The sequence below is a fragment of the Pleurodeles waltl genome, chromosome 5, assembly GCF_031143425.1.
Source record: "Pleurodeles waltl isolate 20211129_DDA chromosome 5, aPleWal1.hap1.20221129, whole genome shotgun sequence".
NCBI classification, from domain to species: domain Eukaryota; kingdom Metazoa; phylum Chordata; class Amphibia; order Caudata; family Salamandridae; genus Pleurodeles; species Pleurodeles waltl.
Window position 1 is genome coordinate 1092144077 of NC_090444.1, and position 16411 is coordinate 1092160487.

Sequence of the window (16411 nt, forward strand, 5' to 3'; positions counted from 1 at the left end):
GCTGACGCCGAAACTCGAACTTAGTTCCCAAGTTGCCAAGTCTGCCGCTTTGACCGTAACATCCCATTCTTTCCCCTAAGTGTAACAAATAATCAAGTGATCAATTGGCTAACAAAAGTGCTTTGTGTTATTTGAGAACTCAGAAAATATGCCTTCATTTTAGTTTTTTTAGAGCACTAACCATAATTTCTAAGGGAATAAGACCCTTTCAATGTTCATAATTCTAAAGGAAATGCTTTAGGCATTACAGATTTGATTACTTCAAGATGAAGTCAGGTGTGCACGCTTTTTAAATAAATATACAGGCAGATTTAAGAGCCCCTAGCGCCACTTTGCTCCACATTACTGTAATTTTTTTTACACTAATGTGGCCCAAAGAGGCCAAAATCGCTGCGCCAAATTTACAACATGGCACAATGCTTGCATTGCACCACTTTGTAACCCTTTGCACTACATTATGGGGGTGATTCTAACCCCGGCGGTCTTAGACCGCCGGGGCCAGGGTCGGCGGGAGCACCGCCGACAGACCGGCGGTGCCCCGCAGGGCATTCTGACCGCGGCGCTTTGGCCGCGGTCAGTGCAGGAAAACCGGCGGGCTCCCGACGGTTTTCCGCTGCCCCTTGGAATCCTCCAAGGCGGCGCAGCTTGCTGCGCCGCTGAGGGGATTCCGACCCCCCCTACCGCCATCCAGTTCCCGGCGGTCCGCCCGCCGGGAACCGGATGGCGGTAGGGGGGTCGCGGGGCCCCTGGGGGCCCCTGCAGTGCCCATGCCACTGGCATGGGCACGGCAGGGGCCCCCGTAAGAGGGCCCCTAAATGTATTTCACTGTCTGCTGCGCAGACAGTGAAATACGCGACGGGTGCAACTGCACCCGTCGCACAGCTTCCACTCCGCCGGCTCGATTCCGAGCCGGCTTCATCGTGGAAGCCTCTTTCCCGCTGGGCTGGCGGGCGGCCTGAAGGCGGCCGCCCGCCAGCCCAGCGGGAATGTCAGAATTACCGCCGCGGTCTTTCGACCGCGGAACGGTAACCTGACGGCGGGACTTTGGCGGGCGGCCTCCGCCGCCCGTCAAGGTCAGGATGAGGGCCTATATCTGCACCAGCCATAATGTATGCAAGGGGGCATTCCCCCTTTAAAGGGGCTGAAAAAATGGTGCAAAGGAATTTCTTTGAGTAACTTTTTTGTCACTTTTAACACCTGCTCAGTGGTCTATTGAGGGAGCAGGGGCATGGACTTGGACAATGGATGGCAAGGAGGAGCGGGAGCAAGGGCAGCAAGTTTGGGTGGGGGCTGCACAATGTCAGGCAAGGCCCTGCGCTCAACCTGCCGGCAACTGTGCATTATGATGGGCATCTTACTTAATGTTAAAAAAAAAAACTAGAAATTCACTGAAGAAAACAAAGGTTGCAGGGACATTATAATTAGAAAATAGAATTAAAAAAACATAGAAATTCTCTAAAAAAACAAAGCTTACAGGGACATTATAGTTAGGCTCAGATTTTACACACACAAAACCATAGAAATATAGCTGTTATAGTTATTTCAAGTTACTAAAACTCAGGCTCTTAGGTAACTATAACTCACACCCTCGCCATGCACTGCTAACTACTCCTGATAAAACATCACTTATGACACCTTCTACTGTATATCATCATTGAAAATATCACTATAACATTTGAAGTAAAATTATTGATGAGAAAACTGTGCATGGTGAGGGAGCGAATTATAGTTACCTTGGGGCATGTGTCCTGGCACAGGCACAAATCAGGGCATGTACAATGACGTCTCGACTGCACAGGGCGTGCGGGAGGGTATCCCAAAGATGGAGTCAGACTCTGTAATTGAAGGAGGAGACCTTCCTCTGTCAAAGAGAGATGGTGCTCCACAAGCACAATCTCTTTTGAGACAACTTCCACAGCTCAGAACAGAAAACCATCAATGGTAGAAATTCTTGGGGTGGCCGTAGATGATAGACAGTTGTTGAGTGCCGCCTTCCTTTTCCCCATACTTTAAGCTGGCTAGATTACAGAGCAACAACTAAGCCAAAAGCAATATCAGAGACTGGGAAAAGGAGAATGAGAGTACCTGCCACAATCCAGGAGAAAAGCCAAGAGGGGTGGTCCAGCCCAGCTGCTGTTGATTGATGACGGGCAAAGACTGTCTCGGTCTTGGCCCGGTGTTGGTCTGGGCATGTACTCGGCTGTGTCCATGCATGTCCCCCATCCACACACATTGATTAAGACCATTTACCAGGGAAGCCGCGCCTCTTCAGGGTCAAGTGTCTCTAGGTGCCGCTTGGGGTTTATTGTCCCCCAGCAAAATAACAAGTTCACCATCGTTCATGGAGACACATAATGCTGAAGAGCGTGTTCAGGGAAAACCTTGCCTCCTGAGGGCCAACTGCATCCAGGTATCACCTGAGGGTTGTTGCTCCCCTGCAAAACAACAAGCAGCAGTTCACCACCATCTGAGGGACCACACAGTGCTTAGGAGCGCTCACTGGGAAAGGCCCTCCAACTCAAGGCCAAGTGTCTCCAGTTATTTTTGGGGGGTTATCGCCCCCCCCCCACAACAAAACAACAGACAGAAGTTCACCCCACCTCTATGAATCTATTCTGATTTATTGAGACTCATCTCCATCATCTCAGCCTTCTAACTCCCTCACCCCAAACCTTTCCACTCTAACCCTACTTTTTCATCAATGCACTACCTCCTTATCAACAGCCTGAATTCCACCTCTTCCTACTTTGTCAACTGTGAGGAAAAGGAGAATTGTTTCAATGTAGGAGGTCAGACAGAGGTGTGGAGAGTGTAGACATTTGCACTGAAATAAAGACGGCTTACCTAAATCTAGTAAGGTTAGGCCAATCGCAGCCGCAGTATGATACTGGAGCTCTCATTGGGGTAGTAGTAGACTGAGGCATCAAATATGTGGAAAATACCTTGCCACAATGCTGGTCTTTAGTGGAGGAAGTGAGCTCTATATTAATTTTAAATGCAGATGAAAATAAAAAGAAGCACTGTTTAAATTTGAATCAAATATTTATTTATTTTAAATATATTAAATTAAATTAAAATTATTTTTAAATAGTTAGTAACAAAAAGATCCCACCTAAAGTAAATGGTTTATATGTGCTTATTTTTCATTCAAAATTACAAAAAAGGGTTATGTATTTAATTATTTTAAGTTAATTTAGTTATTTAAAAAAAACAATTCCATATATTTTAAATTTAAAAATATTCAAATCGTTCACCATAAAAGAATATTTCATCGTGTGTACATTTTTAACATGAAATGCATTGATGCATATTTTTAAAAAGGTGGAATAACTTAATTTAGTATACATTATTTCCTATGTGCTTCTATGTGGGTCCTCTTTGCCTTTAGTAATTTTAGAAGTACGGTTTGTAAATAGCAGTTGGCTTACTCTTTTGTGAGTGGGGTCTGTCTCTCACTAAAACCCTCCACAGGTCCAATTGCCCCCTCTTTACTCCTCCCTAAATTCCTCCCTTTCAATAGTAAGTATTACCCTTTTCCATTCACTCCCTAAGGTCCCTCCAACCTTTACTACTAAGTAGTAAACGTATATATATGAGGGTCTCCCCAAAGAAAAGATTTGGGAGGTGGATGTAGGGATCTGCACTTGTAGGTCAGTAAATTGCATTTTGTACTAAGTAGTATTACTGTAGTACTACCTTAGGTACTACAAAATGTAGTTTATGACTTAGGTCTTCTGTTTCTAGGTAAAGGTATGACTATGTAAACAGAATTAATAAGTAAGGACTTAAGCCCATATTTATGGGAAAATGATGGAGCACGACACTGCACCAAAACTGGCAGCTCCATGCTCCGTCATTTTCACAATGCAGGGATGCGTTGTATTTAAGGGAATACGGCGCACCCCTCTGTTGTCACCTGTGCTGGCCCCAAATGTAGCTGCCAGCACCAACACAAGCATCCTTGCACAATCGTGCAAGGATGTCTGCGTTGAGTGGTGTGATTGGTTATGTGCGGGAAGGTGTCCCTTCTTGCACACAAACAATCACTAATGTAGCTTTGGTACTTTTGGATCAGAATACAGCACACACAGAAGTGCCAAAGCATCATTTCTAAATGATTGTTTATGTGCAGGAAGGGACACCTTCCTGCACATAAACAATTATTTCTGACATTTTGCTCTTCCCATGCATGCTGCAAAGTGCACCACACATAGAAAAAGCAAAAAACGAGGAGGAATAAAAATATCCCTCCTCGTTGTGCATTGCTAATGCCAGGTTTACGAAATCTTGTAAATCTGAGGCAGTGTCAAAATGCAATGGGTGTTGCTGTGGCACGCACACTTCAACACCCATTGCACGCCCCTCTGACGCAGATAACCTCATTGGAGGGACTCATATTTACAAGGAGGTGTAACGCCACAAAAAGTGGTGTTACACCTCCTTGTAGATATGAAGCAGAGGTTAGCACCACTGGAGCGTCACGTAAAGTGACGCTTCAGTGATGCTAGAGGCTCATAAACATGCCCCTTAGAGTGTCATTGGCACATTCCACTCACTTGTGTACGTATTTGCATCAATGGCTAACAGATAACAGAGATATACGTATTTACCAGTAATGCTTCTTGTTGGCAACATTGTACTCACGCACAATACAGTTGCCAATAGGCAGCTTGTGTGTTCCCATTTCCCCTTGCCATGCTCTTGCAGCGCATCAAACAGGATGGTGATAATAAAAAACTCACAATGGCTGGAATGACAAGTGTTACCCTTGTAGGGTGAAAAGTATATTTTTTGTTTATGCTTTTTGTTAAGCTCAGTTAATACTCAAACTTCGGTAAGTAGAGGGTTCAGTCCTTGAGGTAGAACCCTAATGACAATATGACATTCCTCCTTTATCCCAAAAGAAAATTTAAACTAAAGAAAAAACAAACCAGGGGTACACACAAAAACCCACAGATGACCAAAAACAAATACAAGACACCATCACCCACTGATGCTAGGTGATAAAAACTGGATCGCACCAGGGCCACTCAAGTCAGCACAAAGACTCTTAGGGCCATATTTATACTCTGGTTGCGCCGAATTTGCGTCGTTTTTTTCGACGCAAATTCGACGCAGAACTAACGCCAACTAACGCCATATTTATACTCTGGCGTTAGACGCTTCGGGCGCCAAAGTGCCCGGAGTGTGCGTCATTTTTTAGCGTGAACCCCTTCCTTGCGTTAATGATATGCAAGGGAGGCGTTCCCGTCTTAAAAAATGACTCCCAGGCCTTTACGTGGTATTTATACTCCCGGGCAAAAGAGACGCCCGGGAGTGGGCGTGGCCAAAAACGGCGCATTTGCGCCGCTTTTTAACGCCTGGGTCAGGAATTGCGTTAAGGGACAAGTGGGCTCAAAATGAGCCCAGAGTGCCCTCCCCTGCCCCCAGGGACCCCCCCTGCCACCCTTGCCCACCCCAGGAGGACACCCAAGGACGGAGGGACCCATCCCATGGACATTAAGGTAAGTTCAGGTAAGTATTTTATTTTTTATTTTTTGTGGCATAGGGGGGCCTGATTTGTGCCCCCCTACATGCCACTATGCCCAATGACCATGCCCAGGGGACAGAAGTCCCCTGGGCATGGCCATTGGGCAAGGGGGCATGACTCCTATCTTAACAATGATAGGAGTCAGGTTGATCGGGGATGGGCGTCGAAAAAAAATGGCGCAAGTCGGGTTACGACGATTTTTTAGCGTCAACCCGACTTGCGCCATTTTAAGACGCCCTAGCGCCATTTTCCCCCTACGCCGGCGCTGCCTGGTCTACGTGGTTTTTTTCCACGCACACCAGGCAGCGCCGGTCTGCTTGCGCCGGCTAACGCCATTCCATAAATACGGCGCCCGCATGGCGCTTCGGAATGGCGTTAGACGGCGCTAAATTTTTTGACGCTAAACTGCGTTAGCGCAGTTTAGCGTCAAAAAGTATAAATACGGGCCTTAGGGCCATATTTATACTCTGGTTGCGCCGAATTTGCGTCGTTTTTTTCGACGCAAATTCGACGCAGAACTAACGCCAACTAACGCCATATTTATACTCTGGCGTTAGACGCTTCGGGCGCCAAAGTGCCCGGAGTGTGCGTCATTTTTTAGCGTGAACCCCTTCCTTGCGTTAATGATATGCAAGGGAGGCGTTCCCGTCTTAAAAAATGACTCCCAGGCCTTTACGTGGTATTTATACTCCCGGGCAAAAGAGACGCCCGGGAGTGGGCGTGGCCAAAAACGGCGCATTTGCGCCGCTTTTTAACGCCTGGGTCAGGGATGGCGTTAAGGGACAAGTGGGCTCAAAATGAGCCCAGAGTGCCCTCCCCTGCCCCCAGGGACCCCCCCTGCCACCCTTGCCCACCCCAGGAGGACACCCAAGGACGGAGGGACCCATCCCATGGACATTAAGGTAAGTTCAGGTAAGTATTTTTTTTTTTAATTTTTGTGGCATAGGGGGGCCTGATTTGTGCCCCCCTACATGCCACTATGCCCAATGACCATGCCCAGGGGACATAAGTCCCCTGGGCATGGCCATTGGGCAAGGGGGCATGACTCCTATCTTTACAATGATAAGAGTCATGTTGATGGGGGATGGGCGTCGAAAAAAAATGGCGCAAGTCGGGTTAAGACGATTTTTTAGCGTCAACCGGACTTGCGCCATTTTAAGACGCCCTAACGTCATTTTTTCCCAACGCCGGCGCTGCCTGGTCTACGTGGTTTTTTTCCACGCACACCAGGCAGCGCCGGTCTGATTGCGCCGTCTAACGCCATTCCATAAATACGGCGCCCGCATGGCGCTTCAGAATGGCGTTAGACGGCGCAAAATATTTTGACGCTAAACTGCGTTAGCGCAGTTTAGCGTCAAAAAGTATAAATATGGGCCTTAGTTTGGTAGAGGGCCTGGGGTGTGGGCGTAGATTATACTGCTCAGAGCCCTGCCTCACGGTGAGGACTTTCTCAAGAATGGTCAGTGTGACAGATCAGCAGGAGTCTTCCCTCCCCTCATCTCCGGAATCCACCAACACATCGGTCACATGGTGTGGCACTGCACCCAGCATGGCATCCCAATTAAGGTCACAAGTACTTTCAACAGGGGGGCAGGGCACCTTCTCATTCTCCCTCGTAAATTACATGTCGGGTACTCCATCCCTTAGGCCTTCCAACTCTGGCCCGGGGATTCGGAATTGTTTAAAGAATGACAATTTTCTGGTTACAGACTCCCCTCCTCTCTGAGCAGTGACCAGGGTCCCTCAGACTTTTGTGATATTCCACAGTGTTGGCTCAAAATGAAGTTTTAATTTTCCTCCTGGATACCGGTTCTTGACTATCACCTGGTCACCCACACGAAAGTCTTGGTCTCGAGCATGCCGCTTCTTGTACATGAGGTCATTGTTGATGCTGCACTGGCATAGGGTGTCAGACATTTGGTCCTGCAAAGCAGAGGGACTCTCACTGTGGGGAATGGTGTCACCCACCATTCGGTTCATGCACAGGGTGCTCTGTGATACCTTGGTAGTTGCCTGAGGCAAGAGCCAATAATCCCGTAGAAAAGCATACAGGGCCTCATTACGACCCTGGCAGGCGGGGGAGAAGTGGCGGTACTACTGCTAACAGGCAGGCGGGAAAAAAAATGGAATTATGACCATGGCGGTTACCGCCATGGTCATCCGCCACTTCTCCACTCTGACCGCCAGGGAGGTGACGACCGCTGGGCTGGAGACTTCGGTCTCCAGCCCGGTGGCCGTCACCAGACTGCCTGCAGTATCAGGACCCTGCATACCGCCATGGATTTCAGGTGGTTTGGAACGCGACACGAAATCCATGGCGGTGGGCAATTCCTTCCCTGGCACTGATAAGGGTCTCCCCCACCCCCTCCCCCACCCGAGTCCAAAAAAGGACGGAGGGCTGCCAGCAGTCATAATAGGCTGTGCCGAAAACCGCCTGCACTGGCGGTCTTCAGCGCGGTGGTACCTTGGCGGTCTTTAAAAAAGACCACCGAGGTCGAAATGAGGGCCACAGTGCCCATTCTATGTTTTGTCCCACGGCCACAGCGATTCCCAAGACTTTGTTCAAGGCTCTCATGAACCGTTCTGCCTCCCCGTTTGCTTGAGGCCAGCAAGGAACGATCTTGTGATGACGTATGCCAAGGGATGCCAGGTACTCTGTGAAGTCTAGGTTCGAGAAAAACAGACCATTCTTTGTTCGGAGCTCCTGAAGGAGTCTGTGAGTATCAATGACCTTTTCTAGCCGTGTGATGGTTTGCGCCATACTGGTGGATTCCAGAATTTACATCTCAAGATATTTTAGGAAGACGTCAATGACGACTAGCATATGCCACCCATCAGGCAGGCTTCCAAAGTCCGCACTTGCTCTATGCCACAGAGCCGAGGGGATGGGCTCAGTAATGATGGGCGCTGGGGGTAGGCCCAGCCAACCATTTGGCAGATGTGGCAATGTTCCACTGCAGTCTCCACATGCTGAGCCAGTTCAGGGAATCATACATTGCAATAATAGCCTTTCCTTTTTATCACAGTTCCTTGGTGTGCCCAATGGGTGAGGTCTACAACTCTCTGTTGTAGGGATATCAGGATGACCAGTCGCGGGCCTCACAATAGATATCCTTCAGGGGACACCCCAGCTCTTGTCGGACGTGGTAGGACAACGTCAGGTGGGCTTCTTCCGTCCTTCTAGATACATTGCGCATCATTGTGTGCCATCTCTGTGTGGCAATGCCGGAAATGGCCAATCGCAGACATTCAACCGCCTGAGTGGCCGACTTGACCTTTTTCAGGGAAATAGGAAATGGTTGTGATCATTCCACCACTATTAGCACATATTTCTCCACCTCTTCTCGAGCTGTGGTTGGCCTGGCATGCAGAGAGAGGTAGTTGGTGGGGTTCTGGGCTCCTGGGCGGTAGTCCACTGAAAACTGATACTCTTGCAGTTGAAGGATCCACTTTCTGATCCTGAGGGAGGTGGTTTGGAGGAGGACCCAATGAACAGCGGGATGAGGGGCTTGTGGTCAGGGTGTACAGAGAATGGCTGGCCGTACAAGTAGAGATGAAAGTGACGGCAGCCCCAGTAGACTGTAATGGCCTCCTTCTCAATGTGCGAGTACCGCTGCTCGGTGTCTGTTGGCGCTCAACTGGTGTAGGCCACCGGGGCCCCCTCCCCGTTATCTCCGTTTTGGGACAGGATTACCCCGAGTCCTGTGGGGCTTGTATCCATTAACAGCTCGGACTCTCTGGCAGGATTAAAGTACACTAGGGTGGTGTGAGCATACAGAGCTTGTTTTGCAGCTTGGAAGGCTGCTTGTTGGGCCGGCCCCCATTCCTATGCCACACTGGCCTTGGTTAACTCCTGGAGTGGTGTAGTGAGGGAGGTCAGGTTCTGAATGAACCACCCACAGTACGTACCATCCCTAAGAAACTGCAAACTCCAGTGACTGAGGTGGGAGCAGGTGCAGACTGAATGTCTCTGACTTTCTCCGGGTCAGGTATTACCCCATTTTCTGAGAAATGGTGTCTAAAGAATGCAATGTCTTGCTGTAAAAATGTGCACCTCGAGATGATTTGCCAAACTATTGTTGTGCAACTGCTTGATCATGGCACATAGGGGGTCATTACGACCTCGACTGTCTTGCGAAAAGACCGCCGAGGCCGCGGGAGACAGAATACCGCCATTGCCGGCGGTATTCCTGGCTCCCTATTATGACATTTCCGCTGGGCCAGCAGACGGTAACGGTGTTACCGTCCGCTGGCCCAGCGGAAATTTCACATCAACATTGCTGCCTGCTCGTAATAGAGCCGGCGGCAATGCTGATGTGCAGCGGGTGCAGTAGCACCCGTCGCACATTTCACTGCCCGAAATTCAGTGAAATGCGCGACGGGGCTATGGCTGGGGGCCCCTGCACTGCCCATGCCAAGTGCATGGGCAGTGCAGGGGCCCCCAGGGGCACCCCAAGTCCCCTTTCCGCCAGCCTTTCAATGGCGGTGTTTACCGCCACGGACAGGCTGGCGGTCGGCACCGCTGCCCTGGGGATTATGACCGCCAGGTGGAATCCTGGCGGGATATTGGAGGGGCCGGCGGTATGGCCGTGGCAATTCCGCCACAGTCATAATTGCTGGCGGAACACCGCCAACATGTTGGCGGTGTTACCGCCAACTTACCGCCGGCCGCCAGGGTCGCAATGACCCCCATAGTCACTAAAGAAGCTCTTCGATGGTGGGGTTGTGCACCAGAATATCGTCACTGACGTTGATGACTTCTTCCAGCCCTGCCAGGACCCCCTTTATTGTGTCTTTTAATAGGTCAGCGGCACTTGACACACCAAAGCTGTGGCGTTTGTACCTTTGGAGGCCTACATGTGTTGAGAACATGTTGATTGCCCTTGATGCCAGAGCTAGCAGCACTTGATGATATGCATCCTGAGGTCCAACTTAAAGAACCATGGTGACCCGCTCACCTATGCCAGATGACCATGTTTGGTAGGCACATGTCCACACAGAATCTCACCTCAACAGACTGTCTTGGCTTATGGGTGATAACAATGGGTGAAACCCAGGGTATTGGTCCCTTCACACGTTCAATGATGTAGGCCAGCTCCAGTTTCCGTTATTCTTCTTCTACCTTGGGGCATAGGTGGAAGCGACCCGCTGGTGTTTTAAAGCAACATGTTGTATGGACTCATCCAATGCCCTCAAATAAATGTGAGTACTCCATCTCCAGGTCGTTGATGCTCCTCCAGTGGACACTGAAGGTGAATGACACCAGGTTGAGCTTGCCTAATCCGATCTTCATGACATACATTTTGGCATGGGCCATCTCAGTGTTGTGTGCAATGTCAGTTGTGAAGACTCCAGCCAGGGGAATCAGCATGGAGGACCCAAACGTGTAGACTTGAGTGGTTGTGGGGCGAAGCACAGGACAAATGGGTAGAGTCTTGAAGACAGACTGTGGCAGGATGTTTATGGATGCCCCCATGTCAATGAGGGCCGCTTCATGTTGACCCATCACTAGGACGGTGCATCTCAGGATTCATTTGAGGATATGTCCCCAAGGTTGCATTGCGTGAATGACGTGGATGGCAACCTCCTCATCATCTTTGTCATTGTCCATGTCCCTTTCGCCCTCGAGGACTAGGAAAGTTTGTGCATTGTTCACTGTTCTAGCTTTGGTGGGTCTTTATGAGAGCGTGGAGCGACAGACTTTTGAAAAATGATTGGGCATATTGCAATTGGTGCACCATCTTCCATGGGCCAGGCAGGGGCCCTGATGTGGGTATTACCTCCCACATGTGTAACAAGTCCGGGTACCTGTGGTTGATTTGGGTCTGGCTTTTCTCTTGCCTGTGGGCACTGAGACCCCTACATTCACTGGCTTTGACTTCACTTGCCTCTGTAGGGCCGCTTCCACGTGCACCGCATGTACCTTCGATAGCTCTTTGGATTGACCCATGGTCAGTATGTCCCTCATGGACTTGCCAGGGACCTGCAGGATGTGTTCTCTCAGTTTCACAGAATGGCAGCCTTGGATGAACTGGGCCAGCACTTGATTGTCGACTTTGGACAAGGTGCATGTGCTAGCTAGCTCCTTGAGCCTTGCGCGGAAGGCGTCCACTGATTCTTCCGGAAGTTGAAGGGCCTGTCAAAAATGAAAACACTCATAGTCTGGGTTCATAAGGGTTTCAAAGTGTGCAGTGAGGGCCTGCTTCAATGCCTGATGGGTGAATGGCAGGCCTTTCTTGGCTAGAGATTTGCTGATCTTGTGAATCATGGCTCCCCACAGATGTAGGAATATGGGGCAACGTCTGTCATTCTCGAGCACTAACCCAGCAAAGTAGGTTACTAGTCTGTCGACCCACTCCTTCCACCTTGTTGCTTGTGCTGAGGGTGGTCCGTCTGCCACAAATGGCTCCAGGGCAGGTACAGACACCATGGTGTGGCAGGGGCAGGGCGGCAGATACTGGTATAGGCAGCAGTGTTGGCAGCGGGCTATGCAATGTGTGAGGAAGTGGGCCTTCCGCCTTCAACTTGTGATGACCTCTTTTGCATGTAGGTCACTTTTGCGTTTATTTTTTAGTTTTTTTTTTGTTTGTTTTGAGTTGAGGTCATGCACAGATAGGTTTGTGAGACAGTCTAGAGAATGTGCATGTAGGAAAGTATCATCTTTCTTGGCATGTTACCCCCAATTTCTGTCTGTTTGTCAGTATGTTTTGCCTGTCTCACTGGGATCCTGCTAGCCAGGATCCCAGTGATCATAGTTTGTGGCCTATGTGTGTGCTTAACTGTGTCACTGAAGTTCTGCTAACCAGAACTCCAGTGCTTATGCTCTCTCTACTTACCAAATTTGTCACCAAAGTTTAGTGACTACATATTCCAATTCTGATTGGCACACTGGACCCCCCGTATAAGTCCCTAGTATATGGTACCTAGGTACCCAGGGCATTGGGGTTCCAGGAGATCCTTATGGGCTGCAGCATTTCTTTTGCCACCCATAAGGAGCTCAGACAAACCTTTCTTCAGGACTGCCACTGCAGCCTGAGTGAAATAGTGCACATACTATTTCACAGCCATTTTCACTGCACTTAAGTAACTTATTAGTCACTTATATGTCTAACCTTCATTTACTGATGGCTAGGTGCAAAGTTACTGTGTGTGAGGGCACCCTTTCACTAGCAAAGGTGCCCCCACGTTGTCCAGGGCCAATTCCCCGGACTTCGTGAGTGCGGGGATACCTTTACACGTGTGCACTATATATATGTCAATTCATATATGTAGCTTCACAATGGTAACTCCGAATATGGCCATGGAATTGTCCCCCATTCCAAATCTGGTATTGGGGACCAATCCCATACACCCTGGGGGCTCCACCATGGACCCCCAGTACTTCCAAACCAGCTCTCTGAGATTTCCACTGCAGCCCCAGCTGCTGCCACCTCACAGACAGGTTTCTGCAATCCTGGGGACTAAGCAGCTCAATCCAAGGGAGGCAGAACAATGCATTTCCTTTGGGAGGAGTATGTTACACCCTCTCCCTTTGGAAGTAGGTGTTACAGGCTTGGGAGGGGTAGCCTCCCAGAGCCTCTGGAAATGCTTTGAGGGGCACAGATGGTGCCCTCCCCGCAGAAGCCAGTCTACACCGGTTCACGGATCCCCAGTCCTTGCTCTGGCATTAAACTGGACAAAGGAAAGGGGAGTGACCACTCCCCTGTCCATCACCACCCCAGGGGTGGTGCCCAGAGCTCCTCCAGAGTGTCCTTGGCGTTAGTCATCTTGGATTCCAAGGTGTGAGGACCCTCTGGAGACCTCTGAGTGGCCAGTGTTAGCAGGTGACGTCAGAGACCCATCCTGATAGTTGCATACCTGGGCAGGTAGTCAATCCCCCTCGCAGGGATAATTAGGCTCTCTCCTCTGGGTGTTTTCTTAGATTCAGCTTTCAAGACTCCTCCAGGAATCCTCTGCATCCTCTGATTCAGCTTCTGACAATCGGATCAACCGCAGACTTCTCCATGAAGCACTGTAACTGCAACAAAGTATGCAGGACGACTCCTTTGACCTGCAACTTTAGCTCCAGCCAGCATTTGCAGCAGTTTCCAAGGTGTGCCGACTCTGAGGACTGCCTGTCTACACTCTGCACCAGAAGAACCAAAGAAATCTCCTGTGGAGTGACAGAGTCACTTCCCTGCTTCTGCAGGCACCCTTCTGCGTCAACGACCGATACTCTGGGACTCCTCTCCTGATGACGAGCATGCTCCCTGGAACACAGGTGGTGGACTTAAGTGACCCAGACTGTCCAAAGGTCCAGCTGTCCAAATTTGGTGGAGGTAAGAGCTTGCCTCCCCATGTTGCGACAGGTACCCCTGTGCACCCCATCTTCTCCAGCTCCTTGGGCTTCTGTGCACTTCTTCCAAGAATCCTTCGTGCACAGTGTAGCCCAGGTTCCCAGCACTCTATCCTGTGAAGCACAGCTCCCTAAGTTGTTCTCTGGCGGCGTGGGACCTTCCAGTGTAGTGCTGCAACAAACGTACTTTGCATCTTCTTTGTCCCCATGTTCTGGGACTTCCTGGGGTGCTGCCTGGTGTCCGGAGGGCTCTCTGAAGTGCTGAGAGCCCCCTGTCTTCCAGAGACCTCCAGGTCCCTTCTGGATCCAGGCAGCTCCTTTTTGATGCAAACCTCGTACTTGCTTGAACCAAGGCTTGTTGGTGGAATCCAGAGACGCAAACAGCCTGCATCCAACAACTCGACGTGGGACATCACGTGCACCAAGCAGGAACCCACAGCCATCTTCTTTGGTGCTCTTCTGTACTGTTCTTCTTACCTGAGAGTCAACTTTTGCACCATCTTCTGGGCTGGAAGGGGCCCCTGTCCTTCCCGGACTCTTCTTCCACTTCTGGACTTGGTCTCCGCTCTCCACAGGTCTTCAGGTCCAGGAATCCATCATTTGTTGCTTTCAGACTTGCTTGGCTCTTGAAAATCTCTTATCATGACTTGTAATGTGTCCTGAGGAAACTTGCTGTACTTTGCTTATGTTTTCCGGGGCTCTGAGGAGGGGTACTTTACTTACCTTTGGTGTTTTTGCTACACTCCCAGCGCCCCTCTACACACTACACTTGCCATGGGGGGAATTCGTTGTTCGCATTCCACTATTTTAGTATATGGTTTGTGTTGCCCCTAGGCCGATTGCAATCTATTGTATTTTCTACTGTTTGCACTATTCTATGACTGTTTACTTACCTGATTTTGGTTACTAATGAAAATATTGTGTATAATACTCACCTCCAGAAGGAGTATTGCGCCTAAGATATTTTTGGCCTTGTGTCAGTGAAATAAAGTATCTTTATTTTTGGTAACATTGAGTATTGTCTGTTATTGTGTATAAGTATTGTGTAACTATAGTGGTATTGCAGGAGCTTTGCATGTCTCCTAGTTCAGCATAAGCTGCTCTGCTACAGCTACCTCTAGACAGCCTAAGCTGCTAGAACACTGCTTAGATTTCACTAATAAGGGATAACTGGACCTGGTATAAGGTGTAAGTACCTTTGGTACCCACTACAAACCAGGCCAGCTTCCTACAGTGCACACATCCTACCTTTTGTGTGGTGGGCGGGCTGAGATGACTCTTGGCCGTGATGGGGGTCAAATGGCTAAATCTGTGTAGGAAAGTACCATCTTGCCTGGCATGTTACCACCGTTTTCACTGTATGTATGTTTGTTTTAGCCCTTGTGTCACTGGGATCCTGCTAGGCAGGACCCCAGTGCTTATAGTATGTGCCCTGTATGTGTTCCCTGTGTGGTGCCTAACTGTATCACTGAGGCTCTGCTAACCAGAACCTCAGTGTTTATGCTCTCTCTGCTTTCTAAATTTGTTACTGCAGGCTAGTGACTAAATTGACCAATTCTCATTGGCACACTGGTAACCCATATAATTCCCTTGTATATGGTACTTAGGTACCCAGGGTATTAAGGTTCTAGGAGATCCCTATGGGCTGCAGCATTTCTTTTGCCACCCATAGGGAGCTCAGGCAATTCTTACACAGGCCTGCCACTGCAGCCTGAGTGAAATATCGTCCACGTTATTTCACAGCCATTTTTCACTGCACATAAGTAACTTATAAGTCACCTATATGTCTAACCCTCACTTGGTGAAGGTTGGGTGCCAAGTTGCTTAGTGTGTGGGCACCCTGACACTAGCCAAGGTGCCCCCACATCGTTCAGATCAATTTCCCCAGACTTTGTGAGTGCAGGGACACCATTACACGCGTGCACTGCACATAGGTCACTACCTATGTGTAGCGTCACAATGGTAACTCCGAACGTGGCCATGTAACATGTCTAATATCATGGAATTGTCACCCCAATACCATTCTGGTAGTGGGGGGACAATTCCATGATCCCCCGGGTCTCTAGCATAGAACCGGGGTACTGCCAAACTGCCTTTCCGGGGTTTCCACTGCTGCTGCTGCGAACCCAACAGACAGGATTCTGCCCTCCTGGGGTCTGGGCAGCCCCGGCCCAGGAAGGCAGAACAAAGGATTTCCTCTGAAAGAGGGTGTTACACACTCTCCCTTTGAAAATAGGTGTGAAGGGCTAGGGAGGAGTAGCCTCCCCCAGCCTCTGGAAATGCTTTGATGGGCACAGATGGTGCCCATCTCTGCATAAGCCAGTCTACACCGGTTCAGGGACCCCCCAGCCCTGCTCTGGTGCGAAACTGGACAAAGGAAAGGGGAGTGACCACTACCTGACAAGTACCTCCCAGGGGAGGTGCCCAGAGCTCCTCCACTGTGTCCCAGACCTCTGCCATCTTGGATTCAGAGGTGTTGGGGCACACTGGACTGCTCTGAGTGGCCAGTGCCAGCAGGTGACCCTCTGAAAGGCTCTCTCCTCTGG